At 41.1% G+C, this 8,566-nt stretch overlaps 1 long non-coding RNA gene across 1 annotated transcript in view; it reads left to right on the top strand.

The window, feature by feature from the left end:
* Positions 1-5,160, top strand: part of LOC130584443 (uncharacterized) — a 22,596-nt gene extending 17,436 nt beyond the window's left edge. Inside the window, exon 6 of the long non-coding RNA XR_008966509.1 lies at positions 4,978-5,160. This is a non-coding gene — a long non-coding RNA (uncharacterized LOC130584443). The remainder of the gene's footprint in view (positions 1-4,977) is intronic.
* Positions 5,161-8,566: the final 3,406 nt, after the last annotated feature.

The raw sequence follows: 8,566 nt of genomic DNA, 5'->3' as shown, positions 1-8,566 counted from the left end.
TTTTCCTTTTCCTTGTAAATACAGAGAAGGTATGTGTGATTTTAATAACTTTCTTATAATATTCCATAGCTTGCTGAAGGAAAGTTGTAATTATAACATTCATTATGACAGTGAATCAGTTTTTCTACCCTGTGTACAGTGGATATGAAGGCTAATGTCYTCCCAATGCCATTGACTTGGGGGTGCTAAAGGAAGTCTTGTGAAGGAAARTCTTCTCTTATCACTTGGCATTTCTGACTTGCTAATCTGATTTCAAAGAARAATTATTTATAGGTGTTCCTGGTTCAGATCCTGCCGCTTGATGAAGTTGATGTCAAAGCATGTGCAACAGTCACTGGATGAGCAAGTCAAGCTTGTTGAGTTCAGGTCCAGAAATGCTAACAATTTACTGATTTAGCAGCTYTCAGATGCCAGTTAATAACCAGAGAAATAGGAGCCCACTCAAAGTTATTGGGTTGGACATTCTGACTTTCTTCTGTACTGGTGCCAAAACCCAAGTCTGGGTGATGTCCCAACTCAACAAATCTGGGTAAATTATTTTATTCATTTGATGTTTCTGGCAACATAAACTGATAAACAGCCTGCATTTCCTCCCCATTCAAACCCTCCCTTTACTTCCCATTGTTATTTAGTTGACTCTACTACCCACCCTGTGTCTCTTGCAGCACAGTCTGACCAAGCAGGTGACACGGTGAATGAAGGAATGCAACTCAGGCTACTTTTTGTGTGCCTGTCCAGCTTCTTCCTGATAGCAAGTAGGGAAGTATCAGCAGTGATAATCTGTACTCAAACACATCATACTTGCTTGGGGAAACCATGGGAGTGGGCACAAGCTCTATGGTGCCCTTCACATAATCAAATGATAGAGAAGGTCTGCACAATGAACAGAATTGTTAGCATTTTCCAGATACTTTCCTTGTGCCCCAAATCAAATTTCCAGTTCAGGTGTTAAAAGTCTGTATTCTTGACAAYGCATGAAGTGTATTACAGGAACTGTGGTCACCCAAAAAAACAGACAAAAGTTTTCATTAGTTTTTTTGTTTGTTTGTTGTTTTTTTTTTAACCAGCTGTAGAAAGCCATCTCTCAGGAATATTCACTCAAATTGTTCAAGTATTGACTTGATGAAGTCAATAATACTGGCTTATTCTTATTTAGTCCTCAGTAGCAAAGGCTTCACTTTTATGAGGCTTTTAGGGAGTCTGCTGGTGATACAGCTGGGTATGCCCACCAACAGAAAGCTCCTGGTTTGCAGGGAGGTGAAAATCTTTCGGGAGAGCACAAGATTTGATTCTGCATGGCTGKTGTCAGCACTCAGAGCCCACGGGATCAGTTGGTCAGCTTGTCTGCCCCCGTGGCCAGTGGCAAACCAATATTCCTCAATGGTAACATGGACTGTACATCAGTTCTCTGGAAAAAAAAGTGTCCACAAAGGTAGGCCACTTGCATCCTGTTGGCACAGTCCACATTCAAGGTTGTTCCTATTTGGCTCCATTCCCTTGAAGAGATGAGGAGCAGCTGTGCAGGAAGCAAGTGATAGCCACACCACCTAATCCTCAACGTACAAACAAGGGGTGAGCTGCACAGCCTTGATAAAGGCAGGCATGATAGTGCTGAAGTCAATTCACTTCACCTGCATGACCCCACAACCCAAAGAGGGGCTGCCACAACTGGTGGACAGGCTGSAGGTGTCACATAGCTGGGATCTGACTTCCACAGATGCCAGTATTGCAGAAGCTTGTGAATGAAAACTCAAAACATTCACCACTTAGGCAGCAGCCCTACAGATTAAAAAATAAAAGRGGGCTGTTCCTGTCTGAAAACAGAGGTATTCCAGTTTTCTGGAATACAAAAATATTAAAATATTTTGCTACCTTTATTTCATTATAAAAAGGTTTTAAGCCCTTTTCTACTTATTATTCTAACACAATTACATGTGGGGTTGTTCATTAATTTTTCCATTTGCCACTTATCAAAGAGTGGAACGCTGACTTTTATTATTTTATTGGTATAAGAGAAGGGGAAAGGTATTGCTTGTCAGCTTGCTTTTTGTGAATATTTTTAATTTTATTTTACCAGCTTTGTTGATATAGATGCAATTTATTTATGCTTTMATAGGATAAATATAAAAGACCATGGATACTATTGCAGTTCTGTCAGGGGTTACAGAAGGAGTTTCCCACAAGGCGCGTACAAGGAGCAGGCTCGTATTTGTGATGAGAATTAAAGCTCAGCAGGTGTGAACATTAATGAATCTGCCCAAGTCAGAGGGCATTTCAAARCCCATGGAAACTCACTGTCTCATGAACAGAGCAGGTGTCTCACCCATGAGACATGAGTGACTCTCTGTCATGAACTCACACTTCCATTGAACTGTTGTTCCACAGCCTTTTGTTGTCTTCTAGCATCTGGAAGAAATGGGGACGCCCAGGCACAGCCTGATTTTGGACGTTTTTCTATAGACCCTGGAAGTGGGATTTAATTGCCTGAATACAGTGCCATTGATAAAGGCTTGTGCGCCTTTAAATGTCCCAGGATACCTGASTATCATGAACAGAATTTGTGTCTTTCCATCTCTGCATCCACTGACCAGCTATCCAGTGCCAGATACTTGCAAAGGACACAATGTGCCTGTGTTCTTGTAGCTKTATCCCTAGGGAAGAATAGCAGGATACCAAGTTTGATGCTGTAAATATTCCCCAGGAGGAGCTTGATTCCTTGCAGTAACTTCAGAGGGAATATGGTCTTCCACCCCAGGTTTCTGTGCTGAACTCTGAAGCTGCTTTTGCAACTATTCACTGCTRCTGCAGAACGGGCCAGCTGGGAGAAGGCAGCAAGCCTAGAACCTGGTGATGGCTCAACTGAGCCAGCCACARCACTGCTGAGGCCTTCAGCAGTGGTTCTATCACTGCAAGGGTTATTAACACATTGGTCAGGCAATGAGTTTGGAATTTACCCAAAATTTTCAAAAGCACACCCATTGCTTTCCTGCCGGCATAAAGATGCTATCATAAAAATCTGTGGGTTAAGTACCTCTTCCAGTGTAATATTCTGCATACAGCTTGAGTAACATGCCTGAAAAATCTAGCTGCATTTACCTCCTTGGAAACCTGGAAGTTAGATCATTCTCTATGACTTTAAAGAGCTGTCTTTCTGGAAGGCAGTGCAGTGGTTTGATGGCAGTTGCCCTGTAGGAAGCCACTGAACTACAGCACAGGTTGAACACAACTCCACAGAAGTTAGGAGATGGGGAGTTGCAGTCAGTGAAGCTAAGGCTTAGAGTTACCTCAGTGTTGGTAGAAATAAGACTTTACATKTCATTATTAATTGTCTAAGCTATTCACCATCTGCCTTTCATTACCAGGATAAACCCATGTAACCAAAGATTATGCAATTCTCCTTTGGAAAACACACTCTGTATTTATTATCTCAACAACATTATTATACACCAACTAAGTAAACTAATATTCTTTCAAATTTATTACTTTACTGGTCTTCAGTAGAAAAAGTTACTCTGGTACAATGAACGGATACGTCATTGGTGCATACGGATGCGTCATGAAATTGAGAATCGATTTCCAGCTTTGCTTAAGTGCCTCTGTAAGGACAGCGGAGCTTTCAAATCTAARAAACAGCATTCAAATTAAACTTTCAGCTTCTTAGTTGAATAACCATTTTGGTTTATTGCATACAATMTTTTTAATCAATAATGTCAACACTCATCTGAGCAGTGCTCTACTACCTGAGTAGTGATCTCCTGAGCGCAGCATGCACAGAATGGGTCTAACAGCAGTGAGGTGGCAGTTGGGATTTTTTGCTGTCTAGGAGGGTAGAAATTCGTTCAGTATTACCTTAAGGTGTTTTAACTCAGTAGCAGGAAGTCTTTGCTTAGGRTTTCTTAATCCCTCAAAACTCTTTAGATCCTCTGATAATACAACTATGGGTCTAAAGCACCTATTTTAATTGTGAATGTTTTCTTTGCAGCCTGTTTGCTTTAGCAGGGTGTGGGRTGATCTTTTGCAGTTTTTCACCTTATTTGAAGCTAAAGCTTCACATCACTTTGTAGGGTACACTGGAATGATGCTTTTCTTGCAAATTTTTAATGGACATAGCATCATTTGATACAGGAAATTGTCCTAAAGATTAAACAAACTTTCTGTTCTTCTGGTCATTCTTGTTGCAATACTGCTTGAAAACATTTCCCACCTGCTGGTATTCTTTTGTTGCTAACAGAATGAAGTAATTTCTCCATCAGACATAATGTTTAATGCCTTTTATGGCATAGGACAAAACATTGCACTTGATGCAGCTGATCAGACTGTTGTGCTAAGGAACTAAGAGGGAGGAAAGGTGGGAGAAGCCACAGCCTCAGCATGCTTGCTAAACCAACCATGGTTTGTAATGGGACAGTGAAGCTGAGTCTCTGTGTGCTCTGTGTGCTCTTGTGTGCCAGGGAGGGTGTACAGTGAAATCCAGCACACCTTAGCAATCAGCTGACACTTCTGCCCTGCAGAAATTCACACCTGAAGGATGAGGATCCAACTGCCACCACCAAGGCATCAGACACAGATAATTTGAACTTGCTGATCCTTATGGGTCCCTTCCGGCTTTAAATACTCGATAAGAAAAATGCCCTCTCTTTCTGCCTTCTACATTTGGCATTATTAGTGACTTGAAAATGAAACAAATTATTTCTAATACGTGTACAAGATGCTTTAATCAGCTTAAAAGTTTTTTTGTTTGGTTTAAAAATGAATTTCAGAAACAATTTTTTTCCATGCTGATCTCATGACCAGCTCTTTTAACACAGTGAATTGCTTTCTTGGACTTAAAGCATTAGCGAGAAGATGATAGCAAAAAGGCACTAGTATGGAAGGATTTTTTATGAATGGACTTTTCTAGGATTCTCCTAAGAGTTAGCTGCATGCCCTCTGAATGCCCTGGTTTTGTTTATGGATCAATTTTCTTTTAATTTATAGGGGAAAAAAAAGAAGCAGCTAAGAAGGCACCCGTTTTCATGCAAGAGTACAACACCAAAGAGTGCAAGAAAATAAAATCCAAAGGCTTGCCAAAGACATACAAGAATTCAGGCATGAGACCTGCAATCATCACAGAGATCTGAAATGACAAGATAAGAAATCCAGTTCTGACTGGCAGCTATTCTTCAGGTAAAATTAGCTAAAACTCTGAAATATTTATTTCAAAGTGTTCATTTTTTTTTTTACTTAATGTGAGTTCATTGCCATTTTAACCACACAAAGCTCAGTGTTCAGAGAATGCATTCCACTTAGCTAAATTAAAATCTCAGCTGTGGCAGTTGAGAATGAGAAATTAGGCCCTGGGTTCAGCAAAGCATTGCCAAGGCAACAWTATCAAATCATGAGAAGCAGAACTATTCTGAAAATAGGTATAGCTTGAAATGAGGTTAGAGCAACTTTTTCTGAAGGTTGAAGTGAGACACAACATTCACCCTTTGCCTGTGAGTAAACAGCACCTACAGTACCTGCAGTATCTTTAGCCTCTATAGTGCATACCATCACCTTTGGGCTAGACATCCTATTGACTCTGTGTGACTCACTTTTTATGACCTCACCAATGAGATAACACCCTCATTCGATAAAAGACTATATCAATTAAGAAAAGCCCTGCTGCCTGATAACCTGATTAGGAGCTGAGTGCTCAGGGTGGTGGTGTGAGACCTTTCATTTCTAATCAATTCTGGCTTCTTGTTAGGCAGCTTTATGGAATTATCCAGCCTTTGGCAAACTTTTGTATGATGCTTACTGTACCTAAAGATAAATTACTCTTTATTTGTTCAATTTGCTGCAAGGTGGGGCCCATCTGCTTGTAGGGATCTATTCTCTTAAGACTTGGTGTCAGAGGGGTCATTTTTCATTTGCATGTCCTTTGGGCTCTCATATTTTTGCAATTTTTAGAAGCCAAAAATGAAAACAAAGCAGTAATGTAGAAACTTCCGTTTCAAGATCACAGATGTACATGCTGGTTTATAAGTTCTCTGACCAGCAACATCAGTTATTCATACAAAATTTGAGAAAMGTCCCCAAATCTAGGGCTGGAGGCAAAGTTTTCCTTGTCTACATAATACTGTAACTGTAGATGTTAAAATACATTCAGTATTTCCACAACATGGCCAAACCCTGCTGTGTAATTGCTGTCACACATCCCTATCACAAAGTAATGGAAAATTCGATATGCATTGTGAGACATACTGTTAGGGCTTGTGTTCCCTTTTCCAAGGGTGGAAACACCTATGGGAAAAAGCCATGTAGTTTACTTCATAGTTTGGTTCTCCTTTTGTTGCTCTCCTTTGGATTCTAATCTTCCACTAACAGGGCCATTAACAAAGTGCTGGGTAGGAAGGAGATGTGTCCCTTTCTTCTGTSTCAGTTTGAACAAGAAAAACGTCTGATAGTGCTGCTATAGATAGCAGTGAGGTCTTGCTCCTTGGCTACCAGCAGTGTTTTCTGGCAGGAGCAGGAGCTCCAGGCAGTGCTGGGAACCCTTGGTGGAGCACTGGGGCTCAGGATAAGTCTGCCTCCACCCTGTCTAGCATGCAGACAAACCAGAAAGGACTSTGCTGTTCGTTTTTCATTTGTTTGTTTTGGCAGTTTGGGGTTTTCTTATAGATTCAAGCCTATCGGTTTAAAACCTGTTGCTCAGCTGTTACTGAGCTGACTTTTGCCATTAGGATGACTAMAGTTTTACTTCATGAGCTGAGATCCAGTTTCCTCTGGCAGCAACCTTTCACAACTACTTCAGGTCTAGGTAATACTCCTCCTCTCTGTTCTTCCCTCCTGAGACCCCATGTGTAGTGCTGTGTCCACGTTTGGGGACCTCGGCTTAAGAAAGGCATGGACTGTTGGAACGAGTCCAGAGCAGAGCCACCAAGTTGATCACAGGACTGGAACACCTCTCCCAGGAAGACAGGCTGAGAGAGACGGGATTTTCAGTCTGGAGAAGAGAGAGCTTTGGTAACAGCTTAGAGAACCTTCCAGTACTTCAAGGGGGCCTACAAGAAAGCTGGAGAGGGATTTTTTATACATGCAGATAGTGGCCGAGCAAGGGACAATGGTTTTCAACTAAAAGAGGGCAGGTTTGAGTTATATGTTAGGGGGAAATTCTTTACTCAGAGGGTGGTGACGTACTGGAACAGGGTACCCAGAGAGGTTGTGGTTGCCCARTCCCTGGAAGTGTTGGATGGGACTTTGAGCAAGTTGGTCTAGTGAGTGGTATCTCTGCCCWTGGTYGTGACTTGATGATSTTTAGTGTCCCTTCCAATCAAACCCATTCCATGATTCTATAAAATATTAKTCCTCTGGGATATTGCAGCCATGCCTTACAATTAGCAGTTTAGAAACCTTCTGGAACATGAAAGGCAGCAATAAAATAAATCATTAGGTATTTATGCACCAAACTATGCATAGGGCCTGGGGGACAAATGCCATAATGATGTGCCCTGCCCAGAATTGTACCAGGATGCAAGGACATATGGCAATGAGAACATCATGTGCAGTTAGGACCAGGCACCTTGGAGATTATACTGATCATATCACATTATGCCATATTATATCTAGTAGACACATGTAATTATATTCACATGTATGTACAAGGAAAGGCATGGAGGAATGTGCTGGCAAGTACTGTAAAGAGGAAGACTTCCCCAATTAACATGGTTACTGCTAGTAGTGGGAAACCCTTCAGCTATATCACRGTTCTGCATGAATCACAAGCTGCTTAATAGTGCATTGCAATGGAGTCCTGAGCCATGACTGGTGGAAGATGTACTATCTGATTTATCCTGGGCAAAATGTCCAGAGGGGGTGGTAGCACATTAATTTAGATGAGCCATCCAGGGCATATCTTTCACTTCTTATCAGCTGTGCATGATAAACTGACCCCAGAGACATTCCAGTGTAAACTGAACTAGAATTATTTCAGACATAAAGACTTCTTATTTGCAAGGAGTAAATATCAGGGAAGAGTTGGCAAAGGACCTCGTTAGCAAGCAATGAGGATCGATGTATATTTATTGTGAAAGCTGCAAATGGAAATCATAGAGAACAGAGACCATTTCATTGCCTCTGAAATTAAGCACTAGGGAAATACTAATCAAAACTAGAGGGTTGGAGTCCAGAAGCTGTGGAGATCACTACAAAATTATACATACTCCATTCTTATCCTGCAGTTTTGTTTCTCCTACAAATACTGTCACTTTTTTTTCTTCCCCTCTCCCTCTGAAGTAATATGCCAGCTGTGCAAATGTTTGACCCTGTGAACATTCAAAAATTGATTGTGCTTTCTGGCCCTGCTGAACACAAGCCAAACCCTGTCTGCAGAAACAGCGTTTTCCAGAAGCTGTACTGAGTACATACAGATGTGCTCTTTACTRAGGGCACTTGCCAAATGTGTCCACTTGTGAAGTGTCCAGGAAAGAAATATTCCTGGTCAGTCAAAACATTCAAACCTTTACCATTAGGAGTTAGTAGAAAATATCCGTTCTTTAAATACTCATCATTTATTTACCATTTCTTTACATATTTATAATAT

The sequence above is a fragment of the Malurus melanocephalus genome, unplaced genomic scaffold (genome assembly GCF_030028575.1).
Source record: "Malurus melanocephalus ecotype Western Australia unplaced genomic scaffold, MMel_1.1 scaffold_708, whole genome shotgun sequence".
NCBI lineage: Eukaryota > Metazoa > Chordata > Aves > Passeriformes > Maluridae > Malurus > Malurus melanocephalus.
Note: the sequence above shows the minus strand (reverse complement) of the source record. Positions and strands in the feature narration are given on the sequence as shown.